Source organism: Benincasa hispida, chromosome 9 (genome assembly GCF_027475165.1).
Source record: "Benincasa hispida cultivar pf3 chromosome 9, pf3_genome.v1.1, whole genome shotgun sequence".
NCBI classification, from domain to species: domain Eukaryota; kingdom Viridiplantae; phylum Streptophyta; class Magnoliopsida; order Cucurbitales; family Cucurbitaceae; genus Benincasa; species Benincasa hispida.
Window position 1 is genome coordinate 97,979,108 of NC_143486.1, and position 17,317 is coordinate 97,996,424.

A 17,317-nucleotide genomic window follows, 5' to 3' on the forward strand; every position below is an offset into this window, starting at 1 on the left:
CCATCAAGCTTATTACAAAGCTCAATCTTGCTTCCGCAAACTACCATAGTTAACATATTTGCACTATTCTTGTCAGTGTGGATTTTCTTTAGATTCAATCTCTTCTTTTCAATTACATCTTGTAGCCAATGATATCTAATGTCAATGTGTTTAATACAATCATGATACATTGGAATCTTGCTCAAATCCATAACACTCTGATTATCACAAAATATTACACTTATCTTGCTTCAAACCCAACTCTTGAAGGAATATTTTAAGCCACAACATCTCCTTGCTTGCTTGCACTACTGCAATATACTCTGTCTCAGCTATGGACACTGCTACACATTTTTGTAGCTTTGATTGCTATAGATGACTCCTCTTAAAAATGTAAACACATAACCTGAGGTAGACTTTCTGTTATCAAGATCACCTGCTATGTCTACATCAGTATAGCCTTCAAGCATAGGTTTGCCACCTTCATAACATAAACTCAATTTGGAGGTGTCCCACAAGTATTTAAAGATCCACTTCATTGCTTCCCAGTGAACCTTACCTGGGTTGGATAGAAAACAACTCGCTAAACTTACTACATGTGTAATATCAGGTCTAGCACACACCATAGCATACATCAAAGAACCAACAACAGAAGAGTAAGGAATGGATGACATAACTTCTTTCTCTTTCTCTGTTGTAGGGTAAACTCTCTTACTTAGCTTAAAGTGAGTTGCTAGCGGTGTACTAACAGGCTTATCATTCTTCATATTGAACCTTTCCAGCACCCGTTCAGTATACTTCTCCTAGGATAACCACAATTTGTCAACTTTCCTATCGCGAGCAATCTCCATACCTAAGATTTGCTTTACAGGATCCAAATCTTTCATGTCAAATGACTTGGACAATTCTTTCTTCAAATTTTGAATTATATCTATATCTATATCTTGTCTAACTATTAACATATCATCTAAAGATAAAAGAAGAATGATGAAGTTGCTTGCAGATAACTTTCTAAAACACACAATAACCAACTGTAGTTTGTTTATAATCATTGCTTATCATAAACGATTCAAATTTCTTGTACCATTGCCTTGGTGCTTGTCTAAACCCATAAAGACTCTTCTTCAACTTTTAAACAAGTTTATCTTTTCATTTTTCTTCAAATCCTTCAAGTTGCTTCGTGTAGATCTCTTCATGTAAATCACCATGTAAAAAAGCAGTTTTTACACCCAGTTGCTCTATCTCAAGATCAAGACTCGCTGCTAATCCCAACACTGTTCTGATAGATTTAATTTTGACTACTGGAGAAAAGATCTCATTAAAGTTAATACCCCTTTTTTGGTTGCATTCCTTAATAACTAATCTGGCTTTATACCTCACTATCGTCTCACCATTCTTCTTGTACTTGAGGACCCCTATGTTTTTCAATACTTTCTTGCCCTTTGGAGGCTTCACTAGCTCATAGGTTCTATTCTTTTCCAGGGAATTTATCTCGTCCTTCATTGCGTCGAGCCACTAATCTTTTTAATCATGAGACAAAACCTCTTGATAGTTTTTTGGCTCTCCATCTTCACTAACTAGAGTGAACTTTGAGTTTGAATACTTTGTTTAAGGTTTATGCACTCTGGTGGACTTTCGAGCCTGAGTATCCTCCATTTGGGGAATAGATTGCTCCTCTTTCTCCTGAACTTCTCCATGAATCACGTCCTCATATGCATCTTCATCAGATGAAGACTCATAGCTTGTTGCCCCAAAGAGGGTTAGTAAAAGGCTCATGATAGCACTGCGATTCAACTAAAGACATAGTAGTGGAAAAACAATGATAGTCCTGTAGATACTGTGGAGTTTCTCTTACCCAAGCAGACTGATGAACAGGTGCAGGATCATGATCAGCATCAGGGACAAATGGTTGGTCTGAGAGTACAGCTGACGAAAAAGATTGATCGAGCTCTAAAGACGGGTGGGATGGAAGATACAAGTTCTGGTACAAGTGGAGCGGAAGACTCATGTTCTGGTATAGGTGGAGCCGGAGACTTAGATGAAGATTCATAGGCAAAAAATAGATCTGTGGTAGGACTAGAGAAGAATGATTGGGTACAAGAAGGGAGGCATGGAAAGAAGAAATATTAGAAAACATATGATGTTCCCAGAAGGTGACATGGTGAGAAAAACGTAACCAGTTGGATATGGGATTCCAGCATGGGAATCCTTTGTGTTCAATTCCATAACCAAGAAAGCAACACACATGAGCCCGAGGTTCAAGTTCAGAATGTTCATGGGAATGAAGTAAAACAAATTAGGTTCACCTCCCCTGTATGGAGGAAAACTTTTAAAAAGTCTCTTCCATTGTCAAGATCCTTATAACAGAGGTATTATCACCCATTGCACGAATCTTGACATTCAGGGTATGGAACCACCGTCGTCAAGTCAGTGTGCGTGGGTACTTAAAGCTTATAGGGGGTCACCACTCCCCATCTTTATGTGCCTTACGCGCAGGTCCGACCCTTTCGTTCTTTGGAAGCTTCTGCATGCAGTTTCTCCCTTTCCGAAGGGAGTGTAACCATACTTAGCTAGTCATGCAGTAATCATGATCAACATATAGCCTGCAGTTGATGTTGTCTTGTCTCGGTTACGATCTTCCCTATAGCATTGCAACTGTTCGGGGGTCCACAATAAAAAGTGATTAGTCCAACCGAGGTTTATCAACCACTTACGATATCATAAAGATGTTGAAGTAGGAAATGACAAAGCAGGCTGTTTTGCCAGCTTGCAATGTAGGCTTACTTAAGGTACCAACAAAAATTAGGCTAAGAAGTTTTTCAGATGATGCATAGTCAAGACGAAGGTGCCACTGATACATATTGGTATATGTGAGAGCTACAGACATAGATGGCAGAGCAGGAGGCTAAAGGGACGTGTGCTTAAATAATCTTCCCACCTTGCGACCCGTGCCAACCATGTGACCCGTCTATGAATCCTGAACCTGACAACCATGAGAGGAAAAGATAACAGTTAGTCTCAGATCACACAGTTGTCCAACAGAGACAAGATTAAGAGTTAAGTGTGGGACATGATAAGGAGTGGATAGACTAATACTCGGTGTATTGATAGACCCAACACGTGAAATAGGCATGTGGTTACCATTAGTATAATATATCAGAGGCAGAGATTATACAGGGGTAGAGGAAGACAACAAGGCCATGTTCGAGGCCATGTGATTAAACAGGCTGAATCAAGGAGCCACAATGTACCTAGTGTGACGACAAGGGCAGGAGAGTTGGAAAAGAGCACCTGTTTCAGCAAGTCCTGGAGATCGGTGATCTGGATACTTAGAGGATTAGGGGTACTACATCTGAGGAAGAGGCAACTGCTGCGATAGACGGAGAACCATGCTTAGGGGAGTTCTTGGTTTATTGGTGTATTCTGGAGGCCAAGGTGGTTTGGTAGGATAGTTGTCTAGGATATGACCCCTTCTGTGGCAGTATCTGCAGTCAATAGTGAGGCAACTGGAAAAATGTGACTATGTTGTTTGCAGTTCTTACAAAAAATCGACTCAGATGGAAATTGTGAATGGCTGGTTATGAGAGCAACGTCTCAGGAAGGAGAGGAGACTAACCCAAGTCGCCTTTCCTCAAAGAGAATTTCCTGAATTGTTGCATCAAGAGATGGTAGCGAATTACGATGTAACAAGGCAACACGAACAGACTCATACTCAAAACGAAGCCCCATAAGGAAGTTGATAAATCCTAGATGATCTGAACTGATCTTTGCCTGGTCTAATTGAGTCCAATTAAGTTGAAGAATAGCGAGATAGTCATTCATGGATTGCCCGATCTTCTGACTTGTGCCAACTAGAGTAGTATAAAGTTGATAGTAATGAGAAAGACCTACGATTTGGAATCTTCCGAACAGAAAATCTCAAAGTTCTTTAACTGTGTCGAATGCATCAAACTGAAGGAACTCTTAATAAAGAGAACCTATAAGTGGAAGCAAGATCGTTCTAAATTTATTGTGACAGAAAAAAAAGCATTCACAAACATACATACAAGTTATGCGATTCAGAACAAATTACGGCATGCTTTATAAACTTAAATACAGAGAACTGAAAGACTTACCTTTGAAGAACCTTTCTTTTGTCTTTCTTTCAGTCTCGCTAGGAACAACACCTCTCGTTGTCGCTATGATCGTCAAGCCAATTGTCTACCAAAACTCGCTATCGTTCAGCCAACGAACGGTCTTCTCCACGAATAGGCAGCAACTTAGACACCACCATTCAGTGACCTTGGTATTCTCGAAGTGAGAATCTAGAAGGTGTGGGATCTATTGAATTTTGTAGAGGGAAGGAGGAAACACGATCGTATTCAACGACCAAGCAAGTAGGAGAGGTAAGAGTCTATCGTATAGACAGGTGCTTGATCGTTTAGAAAAGGTGCATGATCATTTAGGTAATCGAGTATGATCCTTTAGATGACTGTTTAGGTAAACTCGCTTTCGCACGAGATCTTTTAGTGAAATCTATATGATCGTTTAGGTCGACTGTGCGTGTACACGATCGTTTAGGAAAACTTGAGCTTTCGTGTATACTCTCACTAGCTATACGATGGGCAATGTACAACTTCGTTAAGCGACTATCTGATCCTTTGCAAAATGAAAATAATTTTCATTTTATCCTTCAGTTATGAAAACTGAATGTAACCTCCCACTTTCACGTACAGTTATGGAGAAAACCACCAACAATTATCTCATAATTGTTTAATTATAAATAAATATAATAACTAACTTATCATATTTTATTTATAACCTATAGTTTTAATATCACATCATATGCAACATATAAACCATAGTTTTTTTTTTCTCTTCATCTAGATATAAATCATATTTATACCCTTTTTCTCCATATATAATTAACAAGTTTAATCAAATCATATATAATCAAACTCACTCTTGTCAATTTGAACACTTCAAATTGACCCAAAAACTGATTCTCAACTTGAATCCATTGAGCTACCAAGGGGATCTTATGGATGTGTAGCTTGAAGCTCCAACCGTACGTGAATAGCTGACTAAACTCTTTAGCCACGAGATCCACCATCTGTTAACTGTCGGGCACTCCACTAAAGACCAATAGCTGCACTCTTCTCACCGCAGATATATTTTTGTGTCCATCGGAGATAACCAGTCAACAGTACAATAACCCTTCACAGATGCTCGTAAGTGTGTTTGGGAGAGAATAAGGAGTAAGGGTGTTATAACTTGTGTTTGGGAGAGAATAAGGAGTAAGAGTGTTATAACTTACTCCCCTTTATTTTTAATAAATTCAAATTCAAAATTTGATTTTTTTAATCAATAAATATATCAACTAACTTAATATATATAAATATTAAACTATATGTTATATTACATATAAGATATAACATATAGTTTATATTATATCACATATAATATAACGTATAGGGGTTTTTTGGGGCGTTGAGATGATATAAGATGTTTGGAGTTCTAATATCTGAGGAGTTTTGATGTCTGTATTTAGGGTGCAGAGTTCATATGTTAGTGATATTTGGTTTAACTTTTTGTACTCTAAAATAATTTGTTTGTATGAACACTATTTTTTTAAAATTTTATAATTTAATTATTGTATCAATTCAATTTTTTGTATCCAATTATTGTCTTTTAAATAATTTTTTATTATTGTTGTTTTAAAAAAACCCAGTCAAACTTCAAGATTAATAGTAAATAATCAACGAAATACCAACATTTAAAAATATGAAATTTAATTCTAGCTAGGGATGGATGTACCAACTTTTTTTCTAAAACCTTTTTCCACTTTTTACTACTAAACACACACATACATATATATAAAATTTTCAATCATGACTTGAATTTAGAAAAGAGTCTTCAAAAGTAAGACAAATAAAAAAAATAAATAAATAAATGAGTAAAAGTAGTATTTATAAATTTAATTTTTAAAAACTATCGAGAATTAAAATGTTATGAATGGTCTGTTAAATATTGAGGCATTTTAAAAAAAAAATGTTTGCTTCTGTTTGATTTTAGGATTTTGTTGAGTCTTTTCTCATATATATTCATGGATGAGTTTTTTATTGAGATTTTATAATGAGCTTTTGAATAGTAGATTTTGAATATTGATGTTATATACGAAGAGATTTTTAATTTTTTTTTTTATATATATTCTTGAGAAATTGTGTACAAAGATTTAATCCAAAATATTGTAATTTTATAATGGCATTATACAGATAAATAATTGATACTAAGAAAATAAAAAATAAAAACTTGAAGGGCATAATTTATAGATAATAGTTATTAATATACTCTATCACAGGACACTTGAGGAAAAAGTGATGTATATAAATTGAAGGTAAAAAATGGGTGCATAGAACTAGATTGAAATACTATGATTTCTTAATAAAATGGATATAGTGAAAAAAATTACACTCGAAGTATAATGAAATAAACTCAAGAACAGAATAAAGAAATAAAAATGTAAGTTGGCCACAGAAAAGGAGGAGAGAGTGACTATCGCGTATGAGAAGGGAGGAGACGTAGGAAGTTGGGGGTGGAGAAGATAAAGTTACTATGCACATGTTGAAGGAAATGAAAAGGGGAGATGGTATATCAATAGGCCAAAACAGTGATATAAAGGGTATATCATCTCCTCACATGAATAATGGGCCCCCAAATAGGCCCATAGTTTTTATATAAATGACATCCATATAATTTAATATTTGAATCATATTCAAAGAACGACCCTTCTCATCAAACTATATAAATTTAATATGAATTATATTCATATTAATTTTAACATATAGTTTCTATGTGAATCATATTCACATAATCAATATTCGAATCATATTCAAATATGTATTTCTCTCATAAATTTAATATGAATCATATTCACATTAAATTTTAACATATAGTTTTTATATGAATCATATTCATATAATTAATATTTGAATCATATTCAAACATTTCTCTCTCATAAAAATATATAAATTTAATATGATTCATATTCATATTAAATTTTAACATATAGTTTTTATATGAATCAAATTCATATAATTAATATTTGAATCATATTCAAACAATTATTTCTCTCATAAAAATGTATCAACGTACTTTATATTATATAATGTTTCAATCTACATTATTTAACTGTATCATATACAATTAATTCCCTTAATTCATTTGAACAATTCAAATCACACCAAAATTAATTTGATTCCCATTAGTCTTCATTGAGCTAACGAGGAGACCTTATGGATCTATAGATCGAAACTCTAATGATACCAAATAAATTGATTAAACTCTTTTAATCAAATTAATCAACATTCATTAACTGCCAGTTACTCCACTAAAGATCGACAGCTGAACTCTTCGCACTATAGATATATTTATGTGTCCATTGGATATAACCAATCAACAGTGCGTTGACCCTTCACAAATTGCTTGTAAGTACAGCCGAGTCTAATTACGGCTATTTTACCCTGGTAGTTACATCAAACTCCTTAAGTACCACTGATTCTTTTAATGAACAATTAGTCATAGTCCAACTATGACCGAACCCCTCTCGGGCCAGGAGAGAGTGAGGCACCTCATTGTTCAAGCCCTAGAATCAGCCCTTAAAGGAATAGTTTATCTTTTTACCTTAACTACAGAGAAGAAGTGAATTCCGTCTTGTGTAGTTGTGTTCCCAGCTCCTTAATCTGACGAATCCCAAAATGGTAAGCTTATTGAGTCGGCGAATCTTGCCACTCTCACCCATACAAATCAAAGGATCGCTGATAACTAGCAGAAATGCCAGTTATTATAAGTATTTTATTTAGAATTATGAGGGCTAATAGGTAGAAAACGCAGTGATAATACTAAGAATTTTTGAAAAATTGAGTTTTGCGTCGATAAGCACCTAAAACCTCACTGACCCAATATTATGCGTTATTCCATGCCAAAGTGTCTATTTTTGTAGCTATCGCAGGAATCAAACACATGCGTTTGTAATAAGCAATCACAGACAAACGCATGTGCTGAAGCCAGGCGACTGCAAAAGACGAATGCAGACGGAAACCCCATGCGTCCAACGCATGGAAGTTACAGTAATCGCATGCGTCCAACGCATGGAGAATGCAGTGAACAAATAGAGATTGCGGCCACGAATTGACAGCCATAATAGAAGATCGCAAGATGGGTAGAACACGTTGTTAACTTCAGTTAAATTCAGCTCGGACGCATACCTTGGGAGTATCAACAAGATAAAGCGATGTGACAATGCCCATACCACGACAAAGGCAGAAATGAGCCATACCTTCATTATTACAGCTGTCGGCATCCAAATTCTATAAATAGCCCTTGAGACCTTCATTTTGAGACATCCGAGCTTCTGCCTCAAGGCAGAAGTTTGTGATCACAGATGAGAGCTTGAAGGAGACTTCCAATGAGAATTCTTCATCTCCATAACCTAGACCGAGTGACGATTGGAGCATTCACCGAAGATAGAGCTCGAGAGAGACATCTCCACCATTCAACCATGGCACCACCGGCAGCCTTGACGCAGAGTCCTTCATCTCCTCTCTGTATTGTATGACATTTTAGCTTGAGATATTAAGATATTTTGTGATCAATGAAAATCTTAATTCCTTCATTACCGTCTTCTTCATCATCTTCATCTCTATCATAGTTTATCTTCAGCGTTTATTTATCAACCAACCAAAAGGTGTGCGTTGTGCGAGTATAGTGAGTTAATCCTTTTTGCTTGGTGAAAGATTGTGGCACGCCTGTCTATGGGATGCTGCATTACTTTTCTATAAGTTAAGTAGCCGTGTCTAACTGCCTGAGAAGGTAAGGGATGGAACGCACTAAGCAAGGTTCGTATTGTTCCTAGAGATAGACACAATCTTATGCTCGACGCAACTATGCACTATAGAGATATAGTCATGCGGCTAATCACCGAGAGGTGTGATGCGTTAATACAACGAGCTAGGATTACTAGGGCGATTTAAGATAGTAAACATTACTATGCGTTATTGGTTGTTCTGTCTCTACTTATTCTCATTGCAAGTCTTCTATTGCTCAATCTGTTTAGTTAGGAGTAGAAGTAGTGTGTAAAACATTTAAACCTTTTTCTTTTTCTTTTTATTCTTATTCATCCCCTCAAACGCATCACTTCACAAATATTATTGAGTGACAAGTCCCCATATTCAACCTCGGATTACCTGAGAAACTTGCGTTTGTGTTATACTTGGCACAAGCGTAAGAAAACTTATGATAGGAATGCGTGATCATTGCATGCTAAGATTAACGCATCATCATTCTGACGCATGACCTCAGACGCATGGGAGCAAACACATCAGTTATATCTAACGCATGATTTCATGTTTAAACCCATCTATCTTTAAATGATAAAAACAAAACAAAACAAAACGCATCCCTAAACTATCTCAACAATCGCCCTCATAGGCAGGAGTTCAAAACTCACTCAGGATTAAAGTCAAGTCATCTATGGTGATCCTGGTGAAATGTAAGTCTCTTTTAACAACGACGTCATAAAGAGAGACTTAACATTTCGTGGTATGGTATTTATACAAACTCTTTTGTATAAGATACCTCCGCTCACATGTCTCCACAAGAATGATCAGGATCAGATCATTTGTAGTACTTTACAACAATTATAACAACTACAAAGTAGGTCGTATTAGTAGCGTTACCAGGATAAGCACCTAACCTTATCCATATATTGCAGACTATTTAAGTTATCACTTAAACATGATCAACCTATATGTCTCCACATACATGTTTAGGTTACATCATATAACTTTAGATCTTAGGTTAATAGATTATTGTACAAGTAACATAAAATCAATCAACCATTGATTCAACTAACATAAAACTACGAGGCTTTAGGGCATACACCCGAACACATGGGACACCACCATAAATAAAATCTTGTTATTCTTTGGGATCCCAAGAATTGGATGTGCAGTCTCCAAGACTTGGAAGAGGAAGAAGAAGTAGTAGTGAAAAGAAGAGGGATTTTGAAAGAAGTAGTAGGAGAATAGAATTCATAATTTTCAATTCAAACTGTCACAAACATGGGCCGTGAAGACCTATGTATAGAGAGGAGGGTGACCCCTTTCTCTTAGTCTTTCCTATTCCTACTCTAGTTCTAATTTAATTAAATAACTTTTATTTAATTAATTAGTCCAATAATTAAATAACCATATATATTAAATCTAATTTAATATATATGATTAATTAATAAATAAATAAATATCACATGTTTATTTATCTATACTTCTCAAAAATTAATTAATTAATTAATTAATTAACCACTGATTAATCAATTAAACGACTATATTAAATTATATTTAATATAGAATTAGTCAACATATAATTATCACATATTTATATGTATACATATCTTTAATCTTTGAATCTTATTCAAATATTTTTCTCTCTTAATTATATATCACATCTATAATTAACCATATTATATTAATCTCATTAATATGCAATTGATTTGAATAATTCAAACCATTTCTCTTATATATCCTTTAGTGAGCTAACAAGGGGACGTTATGGACCTACAAATTAGAAGCTTCAATGATATAAGATTAATTAATTAAACTCTTTAATTAAATTGATCAATTTTCATTAACTACCGGTCACTTCACTAAAGACTGATAGCTTCACTCTTCGTACTATAGATTTATTTTTGTTTCCACAGATATAACCAATCAACAGTGAGTCAACTCTTTACAAATTGCTATAACTATAGCTGGGTCAAAATATCGTTTTTACCCTTATAGTTACATCTAACTTCTTAAATACCACTGATTCCTCTGATGAACAAACAGTTATAGTCCAACTATAAACTAACACCTCTCGAGCTAGTGAAAGGTTGGGATCTCAATGTTCAAGACCCGGAATAAACTATTAAGAGAGCAATTTATCTATTTTCCCTAAGGTCAGGAAATGAATAAATTCCATTTTGTGTAGTTGTGTTCCTAACTCCCTATTCGGACAAGTCCCAAAATGGTAGGCTTGTTGAATCAGCTAACAAGGTCACTCTCACCCATACAAATAAAGGAATTGCCCTCATAGATAGGAGTTCACAACTTACTCAGGACTAAGGTCAAGTCACCTATAGTCATCCTAGTGAAATGTAAGTCTTTTCTAGCAACGGTGTTATATAGAGAGACTATTCATTTCGCGGTCCGATCTTTTATAAACTCTTTGTATAGAATACCTCTATTTGCATGTCTCCACATGAACAATCAGGATTAGATCATTTGTAGCACTTCACAACAATTGTAACATCTACAAAGTAGACTGTATTCGTAGTGTCACCAGAATAAAATACTCAGTCTTATCCATCTACTATAAATTGTTTAGGTTATCACTTAAACGTGATCTACCTATATGACTCCACATACATGTTTAAGTTTCATAAAATAACCTTGTACCTTAGTTTATTGGATTGATTTATTGCGGTCTAAACATGAATAAAATACCTTTTATTTTATTAGATATATAATTTGTCTTTACAAATTACAAGATACACTCGATTTAGGACATTAACTCCAACACAACTCCCATCTCCTTTCTTTTTATCTCTTCATTGAACGTGCTTTGTTTGATAACATCTAAATACAAAACACTTTTTGGAGCAAAGTTACTAATAGTCACAACCAAGGTTTCCCAACTGTCTGACAATAAACTCAACAAGAACAAAGCCTACAATTCATCATCATAATCAATCTTCATAGTAGTCAACTTATTAATAATATCCTGATAGTCACTCAAATGCTCAGAAACAAACTTCCCGTCCTTCAATTTCATATTAACAAGTTGCTTAATTAAAGAAGTTTTGTTATGTGTGATCTTTCTTTCATAAATACCTTCTAATTTCTTTCACAACTCATATAGGTCGGACTTCTTGAACACATGGTTGAAAATGTTAATATCAACCCACTGCCTAAGAGTTGCTAAAGTTTTTCTCTTTAACTTTCCTCAATCTTTTTCTTCTATTTTCTCTAGTTTTGCATGTTTAGAAATTGTGTCATCTGCTTTTGTGGTTGTTTCAATTGGATCAAACAAATCTTTGCAATATAACAAATCTTCCATCATCGGTCTCCAGATGGAATAATTGGTTCCTGTCAATTTTATCATTGAACTACCTCCACCATTACTAGTAGACTCCATAACAATGATTAAATTAAAAACCACTCTAATACCAACTGATAGGACCCAAACAATATTACAAAAACACACTAGGATCTCCTCCACAAATAATTGTTCTCCAAAACACCACAAATAAATCATCAAATAATTACCAAGCAATCAACCAAACAATAGACAACAATAAACCACAAAGTTATAGAAGACTAATAGCAAAGAGCACACACGAATTATACGTGGAAAACCTCTTGGACGTGAAGAGTAAAAACCACAGGACTTGTGAGGAGTCCACCATTATTAACTTCTCTTATTATGATAAAATTAAGGGAAAAAGAACCTAAATCAGTCATATAAAGATTCACTATCCACCAATACTATCATACATAAAAAATCAACACTCGAGAGATAAAAAAGAATGAAAATCATCCCGTTTTATAAGTTCTATTTGGTAGGGATTACAGAACAACCAGAGCTTCAAACAACGATCAAATCGTTCAAAACAAGATTCTATGTGTCTCGAATAGGGTGTCCAAATTCCAGCACAATGCAACGGTTAAAACTCTAAAAATCGAGAACTTTGTTATAATTGTCATTGGAAAAACCGAACTGCTGCCTTTCTCTCCGATTTTCTGCCTCTAATAAAGTCTTACTTGTAATACAAGTGGACTGGATACCCACAACAAATTTGAGTGCATCAGGCATAGTGAATCAAGTTCCAAGTAAAGTCATTACTTGTATCCTCTTTATTAACAATTCTGCTGTTGGGTTTCATGAACAAGTTAAGAGAACTAGATCTAATGTAAAAGGTATTCTAATCAATACATTCGAGGAGTTGGAATCATATGTGATATCTTCTTTGTCAATTGATTCCACTTTGCAACTCCCACATTTGTACTCTGTTGGACCTGTTTTGCACTTGAACAAGAATATTCAGACTAGGGATCATGTCAATGTATTGAAGTGGCTTGATGATAAACCTCCATCATCAGTGGTGTTCTTGTGCTTTGGAAGCAGGGGAGGCTTTAAGAAGGATCAAGTGGAGGAAATTGGACGAGCACTGGAGCATAATGGGGTTCATTTTGTTTGGTCCCTTCGACGACAGTCATCGGAGAGTGCACTTCAAGCAAAAATTGACTCTACAAATTTTGAAGACATCTTACCAAAGGGATTTCTTAATCGAACAACAGATGTTGGGAGGGTTATCGGATGGGCAGCACAAGTGGAGATTAATATTATCTCATCCTGGCACAAGTGGATTTGTGTCACATTGTGGTTGGAACTCGACGTTGGAGAGTTTGTGGCATGGTGTACCCATGGCAATATGGCCACTGTATGCAGAGCAACAATTAACCGCGTTTGAACTGGTGGTGGAATTGGAATTGACTGCGGAGATCACTATAGACTACTGAAGCGACTTTAAAGAACAATACAATCCAAGAATAGTTAGTGCAGAAGAGATAGAGAGGGATCAGAAAGTTGATGTACAGCAACGATAATGTGATCAAGAAGAAAGTGAAAATAAAAAGTGAAGAATGTAGAAAAAGTGTAATAGAAGATGGATCCTCCTTCATCTAATTGGACAAATTTATAGATGATATTTTAGCCAACTCGCCAAGGGGAGGAAACTAAGGATGCAGTAGGCTAGTCCTTTCATTTTATTGGAAAAAAGAAGTTGGGTGCATCCAAGGCTTGCACTCGTCCACTCATAGTTGCCACATCACCGACTCTTTTCTTTTCCTTAAATATTTTTGAACTTTGTCTATTTGGTTGTTGGAGTGAGCTGTAAAAGATGAGTGCAATCTAAGATGCACCAAAGTATTATTAGCTTTTAAGCTAATAAAAGCTGCTCATTCGGGATATGAAAAATAATAAGGTTTTATAGAGCTAAATCAGTCAATAAAATGAGCTTTTGATCTATCATTAGTTCTCTAGTTTTCTTTTTTTCTTTTTTTTTTGTAATTTTTTTTTTAATTAACGTATATGAATTTGAAGTTTGATTTTGAAGTGTTTTTTGAATTTTGGATGCTTTAACTAGAGTGATTTTGTGAATTGAAAAATAAAAGAAAAGAGAGAAGGGGAAAAATTCTGTCACTACGGAGAATAAAGGCAGATTATTAGATTCAGCTTAATTATATGCAATAGGCATAGGTTGAATTATCCTGAGGGAAAGGGTTTTAATAAAATAGACATGTGAAAGCTATAATATTGTAAAATTCACCTCTAAAGAATGAAAAGTTTTCGTGTAGAAAGGTAGAATTAGGGGTGTTCAGAAAATTCGATGACCCAAAAAATTGATCAACCCAACCCAATCCATGCAGTTTAGGTTGGGTTATCAACTCATTTGGGTTGGATGGATTCATGGATTCAACTAATATAACTCAGACCAACCTGAACCGATCCGAATTTATTATTAACTTTAAAATATTTTTTTTATTACTTCTAACACAATTATTTATACATATATTTACTTTAATTTTAATATTTTTTTTGAATAATTTACTCTTTAACAACTCTTTAAAGTAGTTTCTTTGCACTTAAAATTTTCACTATATAAATTGAAATTGAGTTATTAATCTTAATTCAATATATGAAAATAATTAAATTAGATTTTTACATATTTACGTTTTACTTCTTTTTAGAACAAAATTTTAAATAATGACCCGATTAATTAGAACCAACCAAACTCAACTATTCATAGTTGAGTTTGGTTCATTTTTTAATAAGGATTATTTGGGTTGAAGAAATTTACAACTCAAACAATTGGGTTGGATCTAAAAAATCTTTCAACTCAACCTAATCCAACCCATAAACCCCCCTAGTAGTAGGAATATATAATAAGTAATAGAGAGTGGTGTCAATAATATAAACGATATCTATTCATTTGAAATGAATAGTAACAATGCTTCTAATCTTATGCATGCAATTGATAATTAGCTTTTGAAAGTAAATAATTTATTATTTTATATAATTTAACTAAAAAAAGTTCTTCCAACCTTATTCAATCACCTCATACCACATGATACAATTAGACACAAACAAGGAATAAGTCATGTGGCAAAATAATTGTTATAAAAAATTGGATCAACTAAAATATTGAAGATTAGACGAAAGCTAAATCTAAAACTTGTTACTGCTTTTCACGTCAAAATAAATTAAAAAGGGATTTGGGTAAATTAATAATTTGATAGTATGAGGTTTCATCTTAAATAAATTGACAATTGATAGAGTAGCTCATTTATCTTATAAAGAGAGTGAAATTTCTTGATTTTTTCTTTGTGGGATCCTCTAGATACATTAATTACAAACTAAACTTCCCCATTGCCTTTAATTTTCTCCCTACGCCTGTTCAAAGCGAAGAAATTTGAGTTAGTTTTAGCTCATGCAACCACAGTTAAGGATTAAAATATTTGTTAATACATCTAATATGGAGATATACACTAATAGCAAGATCTATAACTTAATTTGGAAGTAAAAATAACTTATATATTCTTTTGGAAAAATATCAATTTATACCCCTAAACTTTGGGAGTTGTATCAATTTAAACCCTAAACTAAGAATTATATCAATTTAAATCCTAAACTTTGAAGGTTGTATTAATTTAAACCTTGAAATTTTGGAGTTGTATCAATTTAAACCTCAAACTAATAATTGTATCATTTTAATTAAGCCCTAAACTTTCATAAGTATATCAAATTTAAACCCTAAACTTTCATAAATATATCAATTTAAACCTTAAACTTTAATAATGTACCAAATAAAACATAATGGAGAGTTTAAGGTAATATGATTATGAAAGTTTAGGGTTTAAATTGATAATAGTTCAGGGTTTAAATGGATACAATTCTTAGTTTGGGGTTTAAATTGATATAACCCCCAAAGTTCAATGTTTAAATTGATACAATTATTAGTTTAGGGTTTAATTTGATACAACACAAAAAGTTAAGGGGTATAAATTGATATTTTTTCTATTTTTTATTTACATAAATATTTGTCAATATTGATATTTTATTGATATACCTGTAGAATTGAAACACCAATATAAATATTTTAATTCTTGATCACAAGTGGGTTCGTGTCGCATTGTGATTGGAACTCAACGTTGTAAAGCTTGCGTGGCATGGTGTGCCCAGTGGCAATATGGCCATCGTATGCAAAGCAATAATTTAATGCGTTTGAATTGGTGGTAGAATTGGGATTGGTTGTTGAGATCACTATAGACTATCTAAATAAATTTAAAGAAGATAAGCCAAGAATAGTGAGTATAGAAGAGACAGAAAGTGTAGAAGGTAGAAAAAATATAAATAGAAGGTGAATCCTGCTTCATCTCATTGGGTATATTAGTAGATAATATTTTGACCATTTTATTGGTAAAAAATATTCGAGAGCATCTAAGACTACCTTCATCTTTTTGCAAGCAACTCAGTTGATCAATGACAGTTTGTCATGTTATTAATTCGAGCTTTTTCCATTTATTCCTTAAATATTTTAGGTCTTTTCTGTTTTTATTGATCGAGTGAGTTGCTAAAGTATTGGTATAGTCCAAGATGCACTTAAGTAATATTAGATGCATCTTTTAATTTTGATCATAAAAGTGGTACACTTTGGAAATTGATGGGGTTTTATTGAACTAAACCAGTAAAAAGAATGAGCTTCTGATCTATCATTAGTTCTCTAGTCTTAAAAGAAGAAGGAAAAAAAATTAGTATCGAGCATATTAGCTTTTATGAGCTTCATTGCTCGTTTCATTTGAATTTTTTATTCCTTTACATCTCATTTGAACATGTTAGTCTATCTTGCTTATAAAGTCGAGGTATATGGATTTGAAGCTTGGGTTTGGAGGAATTTTGAATGATTTAACCAAAGTGATTTTGCGAAGAAAAAAATAAAGAAAAGAGAGGACAAACTGGAAAAAAAAGTTATTTGGATGTCACCATGGATTAAATATAAGCAAAAATAGTTAATTTTACGACGATTAGAATCACCTTTAAATTGTGATCAATATACATAGGTTGAACTACAATGAGTAAGAGCTTCTATAATAGACAAGTGAAAGCCGTAATATTGTGTTCACCTTTTTTAACAAAGAGGTTAGTCTTGTCAAGTTTGTCAAAAGATAGACTAATAAGTAGTAGAGGCCATAGAGAGCAG

The 17,317-nt window shown here is 33.8% G+C and overlaps 1 pseudogene; it reads left to right on the top strand.

The window, feature by feature from the left end:
* The first annotated feature begins 6,573 nt into the window (after positions 1 to 6,573).
* On the top strand, positions 6,574 to 13,797 carry LOC120087259 (putative UDP-glucose flavonoid 3-O-glucosyltransferase 3 pseudogene; annotated as a pseudogene).
* The last annotated feature ends 3,520 nt before the right edge of the window (positions 13,798 to 17,317 follow it).